We start from the raw sequence: 22,864 nt of genomic DNA, 5'->3' as shown, positions 1-22,864 counted from the left end.
CAGCTCTTTTACCTGTAAAAAAAAATACAAACAACCCCCCCAACAGTAAAACCCACCACCCACACAAACAACCCCCCAAATAAAATACTATCTAAAAAAAATAAGCTCCCCATTGCCCTGAAAAGGGCATTTGGATGGGCATTGCCCTTAAAAGGGCAGTTAGCTCTTTTGCCGCCCAAACCCTAACCTAAAAATAAAACCCACCCAATACACCCTTAAATAAACCTAACACTAACCCCCTGAAGATCGACTTACCGGGAGACATAGTCATCCAAGCCGGACCGAAGTCCTCAGCGAAGCCGGGAGAAGTCTTCATCCAAGCCGGGCAAAGTGGTCCTCCAGATGGGCAGAAGTCTTCATCCAGACGGCATCTTCTATCTTCATCCATCCGGCGCGGAGTGGGTCCATCTTCAAGACATCCGACGCAGAGCATCCTCTTCATCCGACGACTAAAGCTGAATGAAGGTACCTTTAAGTGACGTCATCCAAGATGGCATCCCTTAGATTCCGATTGGCTGATAGAATTCTATCAGCCAATCGGAATTAAGGTAGAAAAAATCCTATAGGCTGATGCAATCAGCCAATAGGATTGAAGTTCAATCCTATTGGCTGATCCAATCAGCCAATAGGATTGAGCTCGCATTCTATTGGCTGTTCAAATCAGATTGCATCAGCCAATAGGATTTTTTCCTATTGGCTGATGATGTCTTGAAGATGGACCCGCTCCGCGCCGGATGGATGAAGATAGAAGATGCCGTCTGGATGAAGACTTCTGCCCGTCTGGAGGACCACTTCGCCCGGCTTGGATGAAGACTTCTCCCGGCTTCGTTGAGGACTTTGACCCGGCTTGGATGAAGACGTCTCCGGTAAGTCGATCTTCAGGGGGTTAGTGTTAGGTTTTTGTAAGGGTGTATTGGGTGGGGTTTTTTTTTTAGGTTAGGGTTTGGGCGGCAAAAGAGCTAACTGCCCTTTTAAGGGCAATGCCCATCCAAATGCCCTTTTCAGGGCAATGGGGAGCTTAGGGTTTTTTTAGATAATATTTTATTTGGGGGTTGGTTGTGTGGGTGGTGGGTTTTACTGTTGGGGGGGTTGTTTGTATTTTTTTTTTACAGGTAAAAGAGCTGATTACTTTGGGGCAATGACCCGCAAAAGGCCCTTTTAAGGGCTATTGGTAGTTTAGTTTAAGCTAGGGGTTTTTTTTATTTTAGGGGGCTTTTTTTATTTTAATAGGGCTATTAGATTAGGTGTAATTAGTTTAAATATCTGTAATTTGTTTTTTTATTTTCTGTAATTTAGTGGTGTTTTTTGTACTTTAGCTAATTTAATTTAATTTAATTTAGGTAATTGTATTTAATTTAGTAAATTTATTTAATTATATTGTAGTGTTAGGTGTTAGTGTAACTTAGGTTAGGTTTTATTTTACAGGTAAATTTGTATTTATTTTAGCTAGGTAGTTATTAAATAGTTAATAACTATTTAATAACTATTCTACCTAGTTAAAATAAATACAAACTTGCCTGTAAAATAAAAATAAACCCTAAAATAGCTACAATCTAACTATTAGTTATATTGTAGCTAGCTTAGGGTTTATTTTATAGGCAAGTATTTAGTTTTAAATAGGAATAATTTAGTTAATGATAGTAATATTTATTTAGATTTATTGTAATTATATTTAAGTTAGGGGGTGTTAGGGTTAGGGTTAGACTTAGGTTTAGCGGTTAATAACTTTAATATAGTGGCGGCGACTTTGGGGGCGGCAGATTAGGGGTTAATAAATGTAGGTAGGTTGCGGCAACATTGGGGGCGGCAGATTAGGGTTTAATACATATAATGTAGGTGTCTGCGATGTTGGGGACAGCAGATTAGGGGTTCATAACTATAATGTAGGTGGCGGCGGTGTCCGGACCGGCAGATTAGGGGTTAATAATATAATGTAGGTGTCGCCGATGTCGGGGCGGCAGATTAGGGGTTAATAAGTGTAAGATTAGGGGTATTTAGACTCAGGGTTCATGTTAGGGTGTTAGGTGTAGACAAAAATGTATTTCCCCATAGGAATCAATGGGGCTGCGTTAGGGAGCTTATTGCTGCTTTTTTGCAGGTGTTAGACTTTTTTTCAGCCGGCTCTCTCCGTTGATTTCTATGGGGAAATCATGCACGAGCACGTACGACCAGCTCACCGCTGACTTAAGCAGCGCTGGTATTGGAGTGCGGTAATGAGCAAAATTTTGCTCAACGCTCACTTCTTGTCTTTTAACGACGGGTTTCTGAAAACTCGTAATACCAGCGCTGCATGTAAGTGAGCGGTGAGGGAAAACTGCTCGTTAGCACCGCACAGCCTCTAACGCAAAACTCGTAATCTAGGCCCTAGTTAGCCAATCACAAGAGAGAAATGTGTGCAGGCAGGCACCAGCAGCTAGCTTCCACTAGTGTAGGATATGTGTGTATTCTTTTTCAACAAGGGATACCAAGAGAACACAGCACATTTAAAAATGTTAAGTGAATATAAAAAGTGTCTTAAAATGACATGGTCTATCAGAATCATGCAAGTTTAATTTTGACTTTCCTATCCCTTTAAGCACAAAATCATCAAGAAGCTTTGAAAATAGATTTTAGTAGACTTGTGCATGGTCGAAAAATTTGTTTTGGTTCGGATCGATTCGGATTTTTGCGAATTTCGGTTCGGATCAATTCGAATTCGGAAAAATTTGAATGAATTCATTTCGGATTCGTTTCGGATTCATTCGGATTCTAATAAATTTGGCTGGATTCGGTTCGGTTCGGAAATTCAGAATTTTGGTATGTGTTAGGTGGGATGTGCTGTGTATTAGACTAGTATTATGTACTGTATATTAGGTGTAACCCATAGCAGAGTGATATAACCTAATATACTGTACAATACTAGTGTAATCCATGGCCATCCGAATTTACTGAATAAATCCGAACTAATTCGGATTTCTTCGGTAGATTCGGTACTACCGTAATTCGGAAATTCGAATCGATCCGAATCTCCGAATTTAACAAATCGAAACGCACATGTCAAGATTTTAGTTTGCTTCCATTGAGCCGTTAAAAATGGAGCCGTAAGCTACCGAAGTGGCCATCAGCTAAAAGTAATTTACGGCTCCATTTTAGTACCAGGTTTCCATTGAAAAGGTTTCCGCTTTGCGAGTGGTCGCTCTTTTCGTGTAGGTGTAAGTTAGCGTTGTGTTAACGCTTCCACCCGATGCCGGATTTCTAAAACATTAATAGACTACTATGGTAACCCGAAGGTACGCTACACTCAATTGCATATACGACGCTGCATATTTTAGCTGTCGCTCGCTGTAAGAATAAAATCAAACACCAAACGCATGCGCGATATCTACCTCTCAACCGCAACCCCCCACCGCAATAACTAATGTATTAACCCCTAATCCGCTAACCCCCATACTGCAAAGTATCTATCAAAAAGTTATTAACCCATAAACTGCCATCCCCCCACAACGCAATCTAGCTATTTAAACTATTAACCCCTAATCCGCAATGACCCCACATTGCAAAGTATCTATTTAAACTATTAACCCCTAATCTGCAATGCCCCTACATTGCAAAGTATCTATTTATACTATTAACCCCTAATCCACAATGCCCCACAACACAAAGTATCTATTTAAACTATTAACCCCTAATCCGTCATTAACCCACATCGCAATTAACCTAATAAATCCATTAACCACCAAACCCCACAACGCAAATAACTAATCACTAAGCCCCCTAACCTAACACCCCCTGAATTAACCCCATTACATAAATTAAAATAATCTTAAATTACAATTAAAATAAAAAAACTAACATTACTTTAAAAATAAAAAAAGTTTAAATTAAGCTAATATTACAGAAAATAATAAATAAAATTATCAAAAATTAAAAAATTAAACCTAATCCCTATGAAAATAAAAAAGCTCCCCAAAATAAAAACACCCCCTAATCTAATACTAAACTACCAATAGCCCTTAAAAGGGCCTTTTGTAGGGCATTGCCCTAAGTTAAACAGCTCTTTTACCTTTATAATAACCTAAGTTCCCCCTAACGTAAAACCCCCACCCACCAAACCCCCCAAGATAAAAAAATTAACACTAAAAAATCTTAAACTACTCATTGCCCCTAAAAGGGCATTTGTATGGTCATTGCCCTTAAAAGGGCATTCAGCTCTTTTACTGCCCTTAAAAGGGAATTCAGATCTTTTACAGCACCCAAATCCCTAATCTAAAAAAAATAAATAATTAAAAATTAAAATAAAAAAAAAGCCTAACTAACCCACAGATAGGTATTCACGGTTCCTGAAGTCCGGCTGTGAAGTCTTCTTCCAGGCGACGACCACTTCTATCTTCATCTAGGACAACGGTTCCCAACCTTTTTTCTCTCCCGTACCCCTTGATTAGGCTTTTTATTTATGAGTACCCCCTCTCTTCCTTACCCCCACCCGCCTACCACACGTGTCCATGCAGCTATGCTGCTGCAGTGCCGCTTCTAACTGCCCACTCGCAGTCAAAATTTTGTGCACGGCATGGGGGTGGATTGAGCAGGAGGCTAAGCTGTCTGGTGACACAGGGTGATTATTAATATGTGGACAGGAGTCATCCACACCTGGTCCACATATTTCATGTGCAGGGGCTCCCATCTGCCTATATGCCAGGCCAGGACTTCACTTGTCACTTTCCGGCTGAGCGCTCCTTCCACAGTTCCACAATGGTTATTAGTTGATGACCCATTGAGAGTGCCCCCTAACCCCCCTCGCATCTTCCGCCATTACCAACAATATTTTTGTGTACCCCCAACGAGTCTGCCAAGTACCCCCAGGGGTACACGTACCACAGGTTGGGAACTGCTGATCTAGGACCACGGAACTGAAGACCGGGAACCACGGAACTGAAGACCAGCGACCGTGGAGACATGGAGCGTGGAGGATACTCTTCGTACGATCGCCGCCATACACTGAATAGTGAATTCAAGGTACGCGATTAAATATGGCGTATCTTGCATTCCTATTGGCTGCTTTGAGTCTTCAAATTCAAATCAGCCAATAGGATGAGAGCTACTGAAATCCTATTGGCTGTTCAAATCAGAGCTGAATGCCCTTTTAACCCCTTAATGACCGCAGCACTTTTCCATTTTCTGTCCGTTTGGGACCAAGGCTATTTTTACATTTTTGAGGTGTTTGTGTTTAGCTGTAATTTTCCTCTTACTCATTTACTGTACCCACACATATTATATACCGTTTTTATCGCCATTAAATGGACTTTCTAAAGATACCATTATTTTCATCATATCTTATAATTTACTATAAAAAAAATTATAAAATATGAGGAAAAAATGGAAAAAAACACACTTTTTCTAACTTTGACCCCCAAAATCTGTTACACATCTACAACCACCAAAAAACACCCATGCTAAATAGTTTCTAAATTTTGTCCTGAGTTTAGAAATACCCAATGTTTACATGTTCTTTGCTTTTTTTGCAAGTTATAGGGCCATAAATACAAGTAGCACTTTGCTATTTCAAAACCACTTTTTTTCAAAATTAGCGCTAGTTACATTGGAACACTAATATCTTTCAGGAATCCCTGAATATCCATTGACATGTATATATTTTTTTTTAGAAGACATCCCAAAGTATTGATCTAGGCCCATTTTGGTATATTTCATGCCACCATTTCACCGCCAAATGCGATCAAATAAAGAAAATTGTTCACTTTTTCACAATTTTTTTCACAAACTTTAGGTTTCTCACTGAAATTATTTACAAACAACTTATGTAATTATAGCATAAATGGTTGTAAATGCTTCTCTGGGATACCCTTTGTTCAGAAATAGCAGACATATATGGCTTTGGCTTTGCTTTTTGGTAATTAGAAGGCTGCTAAATGCCACTGCGCACAATACGTGTATTATGCCCAGCAGTGAAGGGGTTAATTAGGGAGCATGTAGGGAGCTTCTAGGGTTAATTTTAGCTTTAGTGTAGTGTAGTAGACAACCCCAAGTATTGATCTAGGCCCATTTTGGTATATTTCATGCCACCATTTCACCGCCAAATGCGATCAAATAAAAAAAAAACGTTAATTTTTTCACAATTTTAGGTTTCTCACTGAAATTATTTACAAACAGCTTGTGCAATTATGGCACAAATGGTTGTAAATGCTTCTCTGGGATGTCCTTTGTTCAGAAATAGCAGACATATATGACTTTGGCGTTGCTTTTTGGTAATTAGAAAGTCGCTAAATGCTGCTGCGCATCACACGTGTATTATGGCTAGCAGTGAAGGGGTTAATTAGGTAGTTTGTAGGGAGCTTGCAGGGTTAATTTTAGCTTTAGTGTAGATATCAGCCTCCCACCTGACACATCCCACCCCCTGATCCCTCCCAAACAGCTCCCTTCCCTCCCCCACCCCACAATTGTCCCCGCCATCTTAAGTACTGGCAGAAAGTCTGCCAGTACTAAAATAAAAGTTTTTTTTTGTTTTTTTCTAAAAGAAAAAAAAAAGCATATTTACATATGCTGTGTTTAGGATCCCCCCTTAGCCCCCAACCTCCCTGATCCCCCCAAAACAGCTCTCTAAGCCTCCCCCTCTGCCTTATTGGGGGCCATCTTGGGTACTGGCAGCTGTCTGCCAGTACCCAGTTTGCACACAAACAAATGTTTATTTTTTTATTTTTTTTTATTTTTTTTGCAGGGCACCCCACGGTCCCCCACGGACCAACCCCCACCACCTAAATGACTCCTAAGGTTTTTTTTTACATTCTAAGTCCCACTTTTATTTTGTTTTGGGACACATTTTTCTGTAGTGTAGCGGTTCCCACCCGCTCCCTCCCAGTGCACGCGCCCGCCCCCGCCCCCTCGTGCACGTGCGCGCGCCCGCGCGCGCCCCCGGACTCCCCCGCCCACGATCCCGCCCCCCTCCACATGACCAGGGCCATCGATGGCCGCCACCCACCTCCCACACCGGCTCCCACCCACCAACGATACCGGCCATCGATGTCCGGTGCAGAGAGGGCCACAGAGTGGCTCTCTCTGCATCGGATGGCCGTAGAAGGTTATTGCAGGATGCCTCCATATCGAGGCATCACTGCAATAACCGGAAAGCAGCTGGAAGCGAGCAGGATCGCTTCCAGCTGCTTTCCACACCGAGGACGTGCAGGGTACGTCCTCAGGCGTTAACTGCCTTTTTTCTGAGGACGTACCCTGCACGTCCTCAGTCATTAAGGGGTTAAGGGCAATGCACTGTTTAGCCTAGGGCAATGCCCTACAAAAGTCCCTTTAAGGGCTATTGGTAGTTTAGTATTAGATTAGGGAGTGTTTTTATTTTAGGGGAACTTTTTTATTTTCATAGGGATTAGGTTTAATTCTTTTGTATTTTTGATAATTTTGTTTATTATTTTATGTAATGTTAGACTTTTTTATTTTCTGTAATTTTAGCTTAATTTAAACTTAGTTTTTTTATTTTTAAAGTAATGTTAGGTTTTTTATTTTAATTGTAATTTAGGATTATTTTAATTTATGTAATGGGGTTAATTTACGGGGTGTTAGGTTAGGGGGCATAGTGATTAGTTATTTGCTTTGTGGGGTTTGGTGGTTCAGGGGTTAATAGATTTATTAGGTTAATTGCGATGTGGGTTAATGGCGGATTAGGGGTTAATAGTTTAAATAGATACTTTACGTTGTCGGGCATTGCGAATTCGTGGTTAATAGTTTAAATAGATACTTTGCGATGTGGGGGCTTTGCAGATTAGGGGTTAATAGTTTAAATAGATAGTTTGGGTTGTGGGGGCATTGCAGATTAGGGGTTAATAGTTTAAATAGATAGTTTGCGTTGTGGGGCATGGCGAATTAGGGGTTAATAATTTAAATAGCTAGTTTGCGTTGTGGGGCATGGCGGTTTAGAGGTTAATACATTTATTATAAGTTGCGATGTGGGGGGATGGCAGATAGAGGGGTTTTGATGTAACAGGTTAGATTTTAATGGGAAAAGGGTCTCAAAGAGCACCTTTTTCCTGTTTTACACCTAGTTAAGATGGGTGTTATTTTTGTTTATGTATCGGCAGCCTCCGATAGTATATTTATGGTTTGCAAGGACATTGGAAACCGGGTATAATTTAAAGATTAGCGCCTTCTATACTTTGTATGGGACACGATAATGTTTTCGGCAGCGGAATCCGGTTGCCGAAATTGGGTTATAACGGGCCGTTGGAAGCAGTCGATAAACGATATTGCTTTTGACAGCATATTTATCGGTTTGCGAGTGCATGCAAACGGAATTACGACTCAATGGAAGCGAGCTCTGAGTTGGGAACACAAAATCCTTTTCAATTAACATTATATGGCTGGAATACAATGGCATATTGCATGTGATCACTATTAAACCAATGTACTTTTTCATTATGTGTTTAATACTTGCAAAGGGTTTTTAAACACATAGGGAAAGTTGGGCGCACAAGCAACTCCCAGAAGAACATCAGAGAGGCTGGTGTATAGACACAACAGGGACAGCCTGAACAAACAGAACAAAGAATGACAATAGTGACAAGCTAATACATTTTATTTTGAGCACATTGAGGTGTAAGTTGGGGTATGGAGAATGTAGACCTTGTGCAAAAATGATCAATCTTTTTATTTATCAATATTAGCAACTGGTTATTCAGACATATAGATGATTATCTAATCTGTATTCATTATATAGCTTGTAAAGTTTTGTAGTACAGGAAGGCTATTACTACTAATACTAAAAAAAATATGCTTGTGTATATAAATATGAATATAGTTGATATGCAGCTTCTACATATTTACTAAACATGTGTACGTTTCAATAGCCAAAGAGCAACATATACTTATGAATACAATAAGGACAATTTTATTTTTGTTGTAAGTTCTTACATATTGGCTGCACAGTATTTCACATTACAGCACAGATATGTATTAGCAAAGGCACAAGATGTAAGTGATTACCTATTCATATATTTTTATAGGAAATAAATGACATACACTACCTCTCTGTTGAAATTTCAAAGCTCATCTGCCTGCTAGAAGAATCCTTGTTTAATTAATTACAAGCATTTTCCCACCTCCACACTGCATCTAAAGAGAATGAACTTTGTTCTGCTATTGGAATTTGCTCAGTGAGTAGTAAGCAGTTTTTTTTATAACATATTTGTTTTTCCTCTTGTTACTTTAACCCATCTTGCAGGATTACCCAAGAGAAGATTAGACAGACGGACAGAGCAATTAATTAGAATGATAGATAAATAGATAGAAAGATGGATAGACAGATAGATAGATAGATAGATAGATAGATAAGAGTCTGTGACTAGAACAAATATATTCCATCTAATCAGTAAGAATTAGGTCTTCTCTAAGGGCCAGATTTATATCTTTAAAGGGACATGAAACAAAAAGTAAAAAATTATTTTATGATTCAGATAGCGCATTTAGTGATAGATTCCAAGTGGCGAGCTAATGTTAGCATGCATGATTTTAAAATATTGTGCCCACACTAGCATGCACTAATATTACAAGTTTAAAGTAATTGAGGCCGAACAAGCGCGACTAAAGACCTCAACGTAAAGGGTTAGGGCTAAATAAAAAGCCTCTGAGAAAGCCGTGCTAGCGGCGAAATGCGCATCAGGCGTATTCTGTGTGTGTGAGACCTCTACTTAAGTATTTATGGGATACTAAATTGTTCATCACTAATAAGGCTTTGTCCTTACTTTATTTGACTCGCTCTGCCACGCAGCTCAGCTCAGACTTACGGTTACAGTATTGCATAGCTTAGTGTAATTGTTGTTGGGGTCAATCCCCTTTTGCAGATAGTTTTGTGGCAATCCGCGAACCATTGTTAGCCTTGAGCTGGGTTTTGTGGTATACTACTTATCCCTGGACTATATTGGAACCTTTGGGGTCACACACACACACACATTGTATATAGTGTTTAACCTAAGTTTTAAATGTCTTTGTCATTACATATATTCTATGTGTTACACCTTCACATTTTGCCAGCATATCAGTAAACGTTACGTTTTATTATATGCCCATTGTCTGGCATCTACCCATTCCAGATACTGTTGCTTCCCTTATAGTAGTAACTCCTTGAGTGCTGAGGTACTGACAACTTTTTCTTGTCCATTCCTAAATAAAAAGTTGCATCAAACACAACATAAATACATTAAAATAAAGTGTTACACTCAAAAATACACTATCTAATAAAATGTATTCACATAAAAAATAAACAGTTATAAGGGTAAAAGGTATTTGGTTTATGAGCCACAGGGATTTAATAATGTGTTTTACTGTGAATGCACCGTAAATATTTTACATTCCAATGTTCTTTACATAGGGGAAAATGTATTTTTAGATAGATATTCCTATATATACAGTACTGTGTAAAAGTCTTAGGCCACCATTAGATTTGTTCTTTTAACAAAGTTTTAATGATCATCCATATTTATTTTCCAGTCTCTTTATTAAGATACAAACAGAAAATACAGGAAATATAAAAATAAAATTCAGATCAAAATGGCTTCTTCAATCCTCCCTTGGCACTAAGCTCACCTTGAACTCTTTTGGGGAGACTGTCCTAAAGTTTTCTGAAGTAATCTTCTGGTATATTATACCAGGCTTCTTTCAGCACTTCCCAGAGTTCTTCTTTAGATTTAGGTTGTCTTTTCTTTCTCTGCCAGGTGATCCCATACTGTCTCTATAATATTCAGGTCTGGACTCCTGTGAAAGCCAATCCATGACTGTCAGTGTTTTATCAGCTGTTTTTTTCTCCATATTTCATTTCACTGCATTAGCAGTGTGCTTAGGAATGTTATCATGCTGGAAAATAAAACCATTCCCAATCAGGCGCTTTCCTGAAGGAATGGCATGATGAATTAAAACCTGTCTGTAGTTTCAGCATTCATGATCCCATCAATTCAGGCAATATTGCCAACACCAATGGCAGAAATGCAGCCCCAAACCGGGACAGACCCTCCCTCCACCATGTTTCACTGAAGGCCGTAAGCACTCATTCTTCCATCTCTCTCCAACTCTTCTCATATATTGTCAACGATTGGACACAAACATTTCAAACTTGGATTCGTCACTTGGGTTGAACATGGTATCAGGTTTTTCAGTTTGCTTCATTGAAGTCTATGGGGAGAGGAAATTAACACGGTCAGCTTTCACTTGCAGGAAGACATTTTACTTGTAATATGCCTGCTAACCCGCACACATTAAAAGTTTACCTCTGGCTGTGTTTTTGTGCTGCGTTGTGTGTCATGAGTGGAAACTGGGAATTTGTCCTGTAGGGGGAATGTGCAGGATGGACATCTGACCTTACAAATGATTTATCTACAAAAATCTCCATAGACTTCAATAATAATTTTCTGTTGAGAACCATTATATAAGTTCTTCTAAAGGATTCTGACCAACCCCTTATTTAGAAAATAGTGCACATGTGGTCGCCAAATTGATTTTGCTAGCAGAAGAAAAATAAGCTGTGAGTGGCCATGCACTTGAAACTATGAAGCCACAAATATAAAGAGAAGAGTTCCTACCTCAGGTTTGGTGCTTAGAAAGTCCAAGGCCTAGCATCAAGATGGAAGCAGAAATTTATGGAAAAAGGAAAATAAGACAAAGGTAAAATAGACACAGATTGTAAGCTGAAATTTTACATATAGACAGCCTATTTCCAGCTGTTGGAATCAGGATACACAGGTGTGCTCTGCTTGACAAGTGCTGTTTGCTAAAGGCCATTGTACAAAGTTATGCTACTAATGGACAAGATATTAATATATGCTTACTGGATACCAAACAACATAGGTGCAGATATCAAGATACTCAAGAACATTGACACAAGGATGCTGAGGTGATAAAAGCTGGACACCAAGAGATCTAGTTATGTTTTGTTGGACACCAGTATACACAGGTGGTGTGGAGCTGGACACTGACACAGGAATATTCACTGCATACCAGAACACATGGATACAATTAGCTGGAATGCAGGATACAAAGATAAGCTTGCTGGAGACTACATTTCCCAGGTGATGTAGAGCAGTACACCAGGAGGCAAATGCATGGTATGCAGTTGTTAACAGAGAAGTCAGTCATCTCACAAATGACCATCAAGTAGCACCCTGTCCTTTTCAAAAAGCATAACAGTTCTGCTACAGCTGAAAACTATATGTTTCAGTCAGTCATGTGAGCACGCTCTTATGGCCCAATTATCTAAAGCTCTCCACTCAGGTGAGATGATCTAAAATGATCCATCAGTGCTACGAAGTACATAAAACATCAAAGAATAATATATTTCTATTGTGAAATGAGCCTTGCAGCGTTGGTGAGTGGGCTATACAGGGCATTCTTTGGATATGTATAAAGTTTCTTCACAATTTATATTGGAATGATGTCAGCATATTACGCATGTAGGTATTGCCGTTTTAACTTGACAAATGCACGCTGGCGTATTTGTTTCAAAATACATATTGCACCTGTGAAAGTAAAAGAAAAACACATTGAGCTAGATTAGTATGTGCCCAATTTAAAAATATTGCGGCTGAGTTTATTTGCGCAGGTATTACAAGTTGAAAGTAAATGTGTTCACTCGAGAGCAATCAAATTTTTTTCTTTTTTTTTTTTAAACGGTTTTTATTGAAGTCATAAACAAATACAACATATGATATGCCCCAAAACATTTACAGATAAGTGTATGCACAATATAATTAGAAAAGGTATTGCAGAAGAAACCATGTAGAAAAAACATTATGTGACTATGTATCTCAAGCATTATTATAAAATTTGGGCTATCTATAGGGAGACTTCAGTTTTATAATAGAATATAGTATAAACAAAAATGGTCCTCTCTGTGCCATATGAAAAGTAAATTAGGGTGCCTATTCAGACAAGGTTAGGGCCAAGGAGGAGTTGGCTCAATAGTTTTATGGGGAGGGGGAATGCAGGGGGCGAGAGTCGCTCAAAATAGAGTAGGGGGGGGTGAAGGACAGAGCCAGCTAGCACATTGAATTTATAGATGCGATTGGATCTCATAGCTTTCAGGTACCCTACTAGTGGAGTTATCCTCTATTTACGCCACTAGAAAATTAAAGCTAGAGTGTGTAAAAGTAAAGGTAGCTTCCTATAAAGGATACGAACGGGGGGAGATATTTATATATATTTGAAGAGCAGAGGACTGCTACATGAGCCCCTCTCCTGGGGAGATAAATGCCGGCGGGAAAGGGAGGAGAGGGGTCAGATGGAAGTGATAGATGAGTGGGTATAAATGTAAAATAATATCACTAAAGGGGGATTTCCCTGTATGTACTGAAAAGGCAATGTCCTGAGAAAGCTATGTATCCCTCATATGCAAGCTTATAAGAAGTTAGAGTAAACATAAAGTATATAACAATACTTAGGATAGATTGTAGATTGTAAGATCTAGTAGGGCTGCTGTACATGCCTAACTGACATTATGTGAAGGGATCCTATTTAGGAACATATATATGAGCGAAATAAAAATGTCATCGGAAATAAAAACCGCTCATGTGCGACTAGTAGAATATCTCAGGGTGATATCAACAGACAGTATGTAGCAAAATTAACTGAGAACCAGTCTATCAACCATCCTCTAAGAGCTTTGGGCTGTATGCTAGAGGGGCCATTGAGATGTGCATCTCCTATTAAATGGAAACATATATCCCGATATAGTGTGTAAAATAAAAAAGAAATGCAGAATATTGTTAACAATAAATGGTTAGGCATAACAGAAGTAATCTCAGTAGGAAAGAGAACAAAGGATCGCCTGACCTATATGCAGATATTGCTACTGTATATTTTGAGCATACTGCAGGACCACCCTACTTAGGTAGCACAGTATCAGTGAGATCTATAGGAGGCAACTGCACAGGGATATTGGGGAAGTATTAATATAAACTACTTTATCCAGTGCATGGTTCCATAGCCTCATGTCTAACGGTATAGTAGCTTACGTAAAAAATATTATGTGACTATGTACACAAGCTCAAGCATCTAGCTATGCATCTCATACATAAATAGTATACATGGATATAAACATCTTTAACAAACCCTTTGTACTTAGCTAAAGAGGGCCTCAAAACAGGTGCAAACATATTAAGAGAACATGTGATGTTAAACTGAAATAAAAAACATAGCAAGCAAACCTTGAGAAAATTTGTTAATCATAAAGGACATAGTATAGTTCCCCAATGTTCAGAGCAGTAACTCGTCATCTGGAGAGCAGTCCATTATAGAATGGAGATCTAGTATATTCCAATGGCAGGGTAATGTGGGTGAACAACATAAATAAACATAGCCCCCACTAAACGATCCCCTTGTTATAGTCAGGAAGGTTTTACCCAACGCCTATCTTCACTGAGTTTTGATGGAGCCTGCGAACATTGCTTTCCAGCAATTGGGGGAATTCTCTGTGAGACTCCATGTAGTGTGGCATCAGTTCTATGATCATCGAGTTCCAAAGGGCTCCTGTATAGCGGGACAATGGCGGTATCCTTTGGTACAAAGTTTCCCCTGTGGCCTTCCTATTAGCTCTCCTTTTTTTAGAACGTGAGCTTGGTAGGTACAAGTCCTCTAACACTTGAGCTACATCAGTATAAAGTAGCGCTGCCGCGATACTGGTAAAGGGAGAAGTCTTAGTGGCTATCACTGCCTCATCAGGGTGAGGATCACTAGATTCCAGAACTCGCCATCGTACATGCCGAGTATTTAATGTACATGACACCCAGGGACAATGCCGGGGCCCACTGCACCAACCCCGGGCGTTAAGGTAGCGATGTCAGGATCCTGTGAAACTGCAGCAGAGATTGAGTCCGACGGCAAGCTGACACTGTCATGTAGCACTTCTATACAAGCCGAATGGTGCCGGTCTAATCGGATAGACATCTCCTCCAGAAGTAGAGTGATGTGCTCCATTTTTGTTACGGCTCTCAGTGAGATCCAGGATAATAGAGCAGGCCTCTTTCTTCACTTTAGATTGTGACCGATCTGCACCATTTTTATATGTGCTCGCTCCAGCAAGTAATTCAGGCTGCTTCCGTGAGTGGTAATAATAAGAACCGTCAGCTTACTGTGTGTATGAGCTTCTGGCTGATATCGGTATATGCCCGGGTAGGATAAAGGCCTTTTGTGCATCTAGGTTGAGCCGTGGTGTGCCATGTGGGTAGTCAGATCGGCAAAAACTCTGATAGTGTAGTCCGCTGGTTTCAGCCAAAAGTAATAAGCATCTAGTCTTCCAGTATGGTGAGGAATGCATAAAGGTATTTAAAAGTGAGCTTGGCCAGATGAATATCCATTTTAGTAGAGATTATTAGTTTATGGCCACAGAGCTCAACAAAAGTATGTCTTCTCCATTTTGTAGCTAGCTCCGCCCCCGAGAGCAATCAAATTTAACTCATATCGGGTTAGCGCGACTGAAGAACTTGTGTAAAGGGTTACAATTAAAATAATAGTTGCACCAAAAAAAACATAAATACATTAAAATAAACTGTAACACTCATATAAACACTATATGATAAAAATATTCATATAAATATTAATAACAAATATTTATAAGGGTTCAAAGGTATAAGACCATGTATTTGACTGCAAAGGGCTATAATATATATATATATATATATATATATATATATATATATATATATATATATATATATATATATATATATAAAACAATAAATATATATATAAATAATTCTATAAAAAATGTAATTATGTGTTTTACTGTGTATTTACTGTAAATATTTCACATTCCAATGTTCTTCACATACAGGAAAATGTTATTTCTATTTTATGTATCTATTCCTATTTGCTTTGTTCTCTTGGTATTCTTTGCTGAAGGCTAAACCTAGGTAGGCTCATATGCTAATTTCTAAGCCCATGCAGGCTACCTCTAGCATTTTATTAGCTTTCCACAGCTAAACAGAGCTAGTACATGTTTGCCATATTGATAACATTGTGCTCTCTCCCATGGAGTTACAGTATGCATGACACTTAGCACTAACTGACTGAAATGCAAGTTTGTAAAAAAAACACTGAGATAAGGGAGCAGGCTACAGAGTTTTAGATACAAGGTAATCACAGAGGTAAATAATGTATTAACATAACAGTGTTGGTTATGCAAAACTGAGGAATGGGTATAAAGAAATTATCTTCTCAAACAATAACAATTTTCAAGTAGACTGTCCCTTTAGGGCACTTAATTGAAATATTAAATATAAAAAATAATAATTAAAAATGATTATATATAATGTAAATATATATATATATATATATATATATATATTTACATTATATATAATCATTTTTAATAATTATTCATATATAATTTTATATATATATATATATATATATATATATATATATATATATATATATTCTATGGATTATTTAGAATTTTTAGTACATCTATAATAATTTTTAATAATAATTTTTTATATTTTTTAATATCTTGGGCCAGATTACAAGTGGAGCAGTATTTTACGCTCTCGCTCGAGCGCTAACTCTGCTAGCGCTCATATTACAAGTTGAAAATAAAAAGGTTTTGCCCTCACAAACCCAACGCACATAAAAAGCCAACCTTCGAATATCACGCATGTTAACGTATTCCCCCCATAGAAGTCAAAGAAGCAAAGAAAGTGTGAAAAAAACTAACACCCTACTCGTGCGCAAACCCGTTCGTATATTCTCAAAAGCACTAAACCGGCTTTAAAATATGAATATTCTAGTTTCAATGTTCTTCACATAGAAGAATATGTTCTATCTATTTATAAATCATATTTCTACATATATATATATATATATATATATATATATATATATATATATATATATATATATATATATATATTAAAGCCATTAGAAGTCCTTTTTTTTTCCTAACATCTATTTGAGCCCTTTTTACTTTTTTTGTGCAATAATAATTTTTATTAGATAGTGTTAGTATGAATGTAACTGTATTTTTAATGTGTTTTGTGACACATTTTTGCTTTGCAAAATAGTTAACCAAAGCTCTAAGGTCACGGTAATCATTCTATCGCGATTGAGCTCACGCTTTCACATTTACTTTCAACTTGTAATACACCCAAAATAAAGCCCTTTTAAATTTTTGTAACTTAGCACACCACTCATAATCTGGCCCTTTATATTTAACATTTCAACAACGTGCCTTAAGATAACTAATTCTTCATGTGCGCTAACCCAACACTGCGTTAGACCTAAAACGCAAACCCAAAGTACATTATGCCTAATTTACATTTCTTTGTTTTTCACATAGAAAAAAATTAATTTGTATTATTAAAGGGACACTGAACCCAAATTTTTTCTTTCATGATACAGATAGAGCATGCAATTTTAAGCAACTTTCTAATTTACTCATATTATACATTTTTCTTCATTCTCTTGCTATCTATATTTGAAAAAGAAAACATCTAAGCTAAGGAGCCAGTACATTTTTGGTTCAGAACCGTGGACAGCACTTGTTTATTGGTGAGTGAATTTATCCACCAATCAGCAAGAACAACCCAGGTCGTTCACCAAAAATGGTCCGGCATCTAAACTTACATTCTTGCTTTTCAAATAAAGATACCAAGGGAATGAAGAAAATTTAATAATAATAATAGGAGTAAATCAGAAAGGTGCTTAAAATTGCATTCTCTATCTGAATCACAAAAGAAAAAATTTGGGTTCAGTGTCCCTTTAAATATATATTTCTATTTATATCTGATAATATAGGAATAGATATCTATAGGAATAGATAAAGGTATATACAGATATATAAAAATATGTATTTAGAAAAAAAATTAAATTTTCCTATATGTGAAGAATATATTAATAACTCCTGTTGGGTTAGAGCGTGAGCAATAAGTGTTAGGTTTTTTCTTTTGCCCTCTCCATTAAAGTCTGTTTGGAGAAAAAGTTATTGTGGTCGCAATATCCGAGGTCATGAAGTTAGCCCACAATGGATTTCGCTCACACACAAAACTGTAATTTTCAAATTGTAATATGCACTACTTTCAACTTCTAGTGGTGTTTATGCTTGAGCGGAACCGCTAAATAGCACACCACTTGTAATCTAACCCACTGATGAACGCTGATGAATGCAAGGTAAAGTATGCTGCAAACAGCATAATTAGATTTGTATGTGCTTTAAAAAATATTGCAATCAGTACTGGGTGTTCCCTGACACGTTCACTCTCCCCTGCGAAACATTGCATACTAGTGAGCTTCATTACTTTCTATGGAGGTAAGCTCACAAATCACAGCTAATTCCTTGTTTAGCTCCTTTCCTTAGACCATTTCATGAGGTCTGCCCATGCGAGGGTTGGCATCATATTTCTCCCCATGCTGAAAAATGTTAGATACATTGGGCCCTTAATAAGCTTATGTGACATAAAACTACAATGCCGGTGAGTGCAGCATTGCAGATACCACATCATTACCAAAAGTAGCCATTTTAACTACATTTATATTGAAGAGTTTTTTTGAAGCAAGGTACAGGTACATAATCCCAAATTCGGGATGCCAAAATCCAAACTTATTCTGAAATTCAAACTTTTTAATTATTATTATTTTTTTAAAGATAAAAAAAAAATACAGTTTCGGATGGTACTATGTATACAAAAGTATTAAAAATGATATATAACTACCTTTAGCTATTTATAAGCTGTATTATGAAATGTAAATATTGCCTAAAAGACATAAGATATTACTAATTACACTTGGTTCCATCCCCTTTCCAAACTGACCCATTTTACAGATGCAAATATTCAAAAATCCAAACCTTTTCCGGTCTCAAGCAGTTTGGATAAAGGGTTTTCTACCTGTATAAACCTTATCATTATTTGAGATTTTGATCCAAATTTGACACCTTATTTAAGTATATCCTGCAAAATAAATATAGTGGGAGTGAAGCAGAAGACGGTTAGTGTTGACTGATGGGAAGATGTCTGCAGTATACAGTTATGTCTAATAATTATTTGCATCTGCTCTTTTATCCCGGGTGGGGGGAAGGGGAGCAATAAAAATCCAGATGCTGATTGCTGGAGTTCAGGAATGTGCATGTTGTGTAATATATGTAATTATAAGTAAACAAATATATTTGTGCAAGGAGACAATATTAGGAAAGAAAAAAAACAAAATTTATGCTTACCTGATAATTTTTTTTCTCTTGTGGTGTATCCAGTCCACAGGTTCATCCATTACTTGTGGGATATTCTCCTTCCCAACAGGAAGCTGCAAGAGGACACCCACAGCAGAGCTGTCTATATAGCTCCTCCCCTAACTGCCACCCCCAGTCATTCGACCGAAGACAAGCAAGAAAAAATGAGAAACTATAGGGTGCAGTGGTGACTGTAGTTTAAAAATAAAAAACACCTGCCTTAAAATGACAGGGCGGGCCGTGGACTGGATACACCACAAGAGAAATAAATTTATCAGGTAAGCATAAATTTTGTTTTCTCTTGTAAAGGTGTATCCAGTCCACAGGTTAATCCATTACTTGTGGGATACCAATACCAAAGCTTTAGGACACGGATGAAGGGAGGGACAAGGCAGAAACTTAAACGGAGGGCATACTGCCTGTAAGACCTTTCTCCCAAAAATAGCCTCCGAAGAAGCAAAAGTATCGAATTTATAGAATTTAGAAAAAGTATAAAGCAAAGACCAAGTCGCCGCCTTACAAATCTGTTCAACAGAGGCCTCATTTTTAAAAGCCCATGTGGAAGCCACCGCTCTAGTGGAATGAGCTGTAATTCTTTCAGGAGGCTGCTGGCCAGCAGTCTCATAAGCTAAGCGTATTATACTTCTTAGCCAAAAAGATAGAGAAGTTGCCGAAGCCTTTTGGCCTCTCCTCTGTCCAGAGTAGACAACAAACAAAGCAGATGTTTGACGAAAATCCTTCGTAGCTTGTAAATAAAACTTTAAAGCACGAACCACATCAAGATTGTGTAAAAGATGTTCCTTCTTTGAGGATGGATTAGGACATAATGAAGGAACAACAATCTCCTGATTGATGTTCTTATTAGATACTACCTTAGGAAGAAACCCAGGTTTGGTACGCAAAACTACCTTATCTGCATGGAAAATCAGATAAGGGGAATCACACTGTAAAGCAGATAACTCCGAAACGCTTCGAGCCGAGGAGATAGCTACTAAAAACAGAACTTTGCAAGATAAAAGTTTAATATCTATGGAAAGCAAAGGTTCAAACGGAACCCCTTGAAGAACTTTAAGAACTAAATTTAAACTCCATGGCGGAGCAACAGGTTTAAACACAGGCTTGATTCTAACTAAAGCCTGACAAAACGCCTGAACATCTGAAACTTCAGCCAGACGTTTGTGCAAAAGAATAGACAGAGCAGAAATCTGTCCCTTTAAGGAACTAGCAGACAATCCTTTCTCCAATCCCTTTTGGAGAAAGGATAAGATTCTAGGAATCCTGACTTTACTCCATGAGTAACCCTTGGATTCACACCAATGAAGATATTTACACCATATCTTATGATAGATTTTCCTGGTGACAGGCTTTCGAGCCTGAATTAAGGTATCAATGACCGATTCGGAAAAACCACGCTTCGATAGATTTAAGCGTTCAATCTCCAAGCAGTAAGACGCAGAGAATTTAGATTTGGATGTTTGAAAGGACCTTGAAGTAGAAGGTCCTGCCTTAGCGGCAGAGTCCATGGTGGAAAGGATGACATGTCCACCAGATCTGCATACCAAGTCCTGAGTGGCCACGCAGGAGCTATCAAAATCACCGAAACTCTCTCCTGCTTGATCTTGGCAATCAGACGAGGGAGCAGAGGAAACGGTGGAAACACATAAGCCAGGCTAGTTATGCAAACGTTTTTACACTAAGTAATATGAGAGTTAACATGAATATTACCCTTATCTTGTAAGCATGATCCCAGTCGTTGTTAAATCACTGTATCAGGCTTACCTCAAATATACCAGGCACTGTCAGCATTTTCTAGACCTTATCATCTCTCTAGAAAAAAATATACTGAACATACCTCAAAGCAGGTTATCTGCAAACCGTCCCCCCAACTGAAGTTTTCTTTCCATATTCTTCAGTTATGCGTGAGAACAGCAATGGACCTTAGTTACAAACCGCTAAGATCATCAACCTCCAGGCAGATTCTTCTTCCAATTTCTGCCTGAGAGTAAAACAGTACAACGCCGGTACCGTTTAAAAATAACAAACTTTTGATTGAAGGTAAAACTACACTAAGTCACCACATATCTCTTGATACTTCCTTTCTTGTCGAGAGCTGCAAGAGAATGACTGGGGGTGGCAGTTAGGGGAGGAGCTATATAGACAGCTCTGCTGTGGGTGTCCTCTTGCAGCTTCCTGTTGGGAAGGAGAATATCCCGCAAGTAATGGATGAACCTGTGGACTGGATACACCTTTACAAGAGAAACATCTATACTTTTATTTTTGGCCAATAACTTTTTTATTTTTATTTTACAAATCTCTGATACAGACAGTTTTCTCAAGATGCTCCCACGTAGGGCTGCAACAACTAGTCAGTAAGATTGATTATAAAAATCGATCAGGTGGTCTACGATGCGATTAATTGATTATTTGTATGGCACCAGCTGCTTCATTCCGTTAAACTCGTGCACCTTGTATTGTGCAAATAAATTGTATTTATTAATCTTTTTTATCCGATTAATCTGCTATTATTCGATTAATAAGATATAAAAAAATAAATATATTTTTTTTACACAATACCATGTGCACGAGTTCATCATAGTGAAGCAGCTGGTGCCGTGCAACTAACCAACTAATTACAGACCACCTAATCGATAATGAGATTGTTTGAGAAAAATGTTTATGATCTTACCGATTAGTTGTTGCAGCCCTTCTTCTATGCAAGTAAATATAAAGACTGCAAATCATTTTCATTCCCCAGCAAACATATGCCCATATTTATCTACTTGAGGTTGTGAACCTTTAAATGTGGTGGTTTCTACAGGGTAAAAATATTTGGATCCCCGTAAAAGGTAATAATAATAATAATAATAAAATCTTTTGATAAAGTTTAAAATAAAAAATTAACAGAACATTTGCAATTTCTGTATTGCAAAAGACCAGCATACAAAACAAATAGTTACAATTCTCATTTTTTTTAAATCTGCAATGTACAGTACAATTGTTTTCCCTTTAATGTGTTTGCAGTGACTTGTTAAACCAGCTGTATAGTATTAAATGTAAAGAAACCTGTTCCTTTAGCTATAGTTTTGTATTTGAAAGAGATATTTCTGTTAATTGAAACCACAACCCAATTAATTGGCTCTGTTATTTGCACAAAATCCTCATCTCACTATACATAGGGGTCTATTTAACAAGGGTCGAATGGCCCCTGTTCCCCTTGTTTCCACGCGAGCCTTCAGGCTCGCCGGAAACAGGAGTTAATAAGCAGCGGTCTTAAGACCGCTGCTCCTAAACTAATACTCCGCCTCTGAGGCGGCATATAGCAATCCGTCCAATCATGTACGATCGGGCTGATTGACACCCCTGCTAGCGGTCGATTAGCCGCAAATCTGCAGGGGGCGGTATTGCACCAGCAGTTCACAAGATTTATTTATCAATGTGCGGCAGACATAATTCGATATAGCGGATCATGTCTGTCCGCATATATATAAATAGATCCTATAGTGAGACCAACTTTTGGAGAACACAATGGAACATTAGCATTTTGGTATCTCTCTCTCCAACCCTCCACTGTGAGAGTGATTTATTTATAAACATTCTTGTTTACATAACTTTTCTATAACCATTACTCAAGTGTTTACATTTTCAGTATAGGTGGGTGGGAGTGGT

At 38.0% G+C, this 22,864-nt stretch overlaps 1 protein-coding gene across 3 annotated transcripts in view; it reads right to left on the bottom strand.

Moving 5' to 3' along the window:
• The window catches only part of DDC (dopa decarboxylase), a 222,497-nt gene that overhangs the window by 177,556 nt on the left and 22,077 nt on the right, over nt 1–22,864 (bottom strand). Inside the window, exon 1 of one of the 3 annotated variants that reach the window (XM_053714307.1) lies at nt 10,579–10,749. The exons of 1 other annotated variant lie outside the window; for it this stretch is intronic. The gene's annotated coding sequence lies outside the window, so the exon portion shown is untranslated. Of the gene's footprint in view, nt 1–9,020; nt 9,040–10,578; nt 10,750–22,864 lie in introns of those variants that run through there. One more of the 3 variants, XM_053714308.1, reaches the window with a different exon arrangement.

The sequence above is a fragment of the Bombina bombina genome, chromosome 5 (genome assembly GCF_027579735.1).
Source record: "Bombina bombina isolate aBomBom1 chromosome 5, aBomBom1.pri, whole genome shotgun sequence".
NCBI classification, from domain to species: Eukaryota; Metazoa; Chordata; class Amphibia; order Anura; family Bombinatoridae; genus Bombina; species Bombina bombina.
This window is presented reverse-complemented; position numbering and strand designations above follow the sequence as displayed.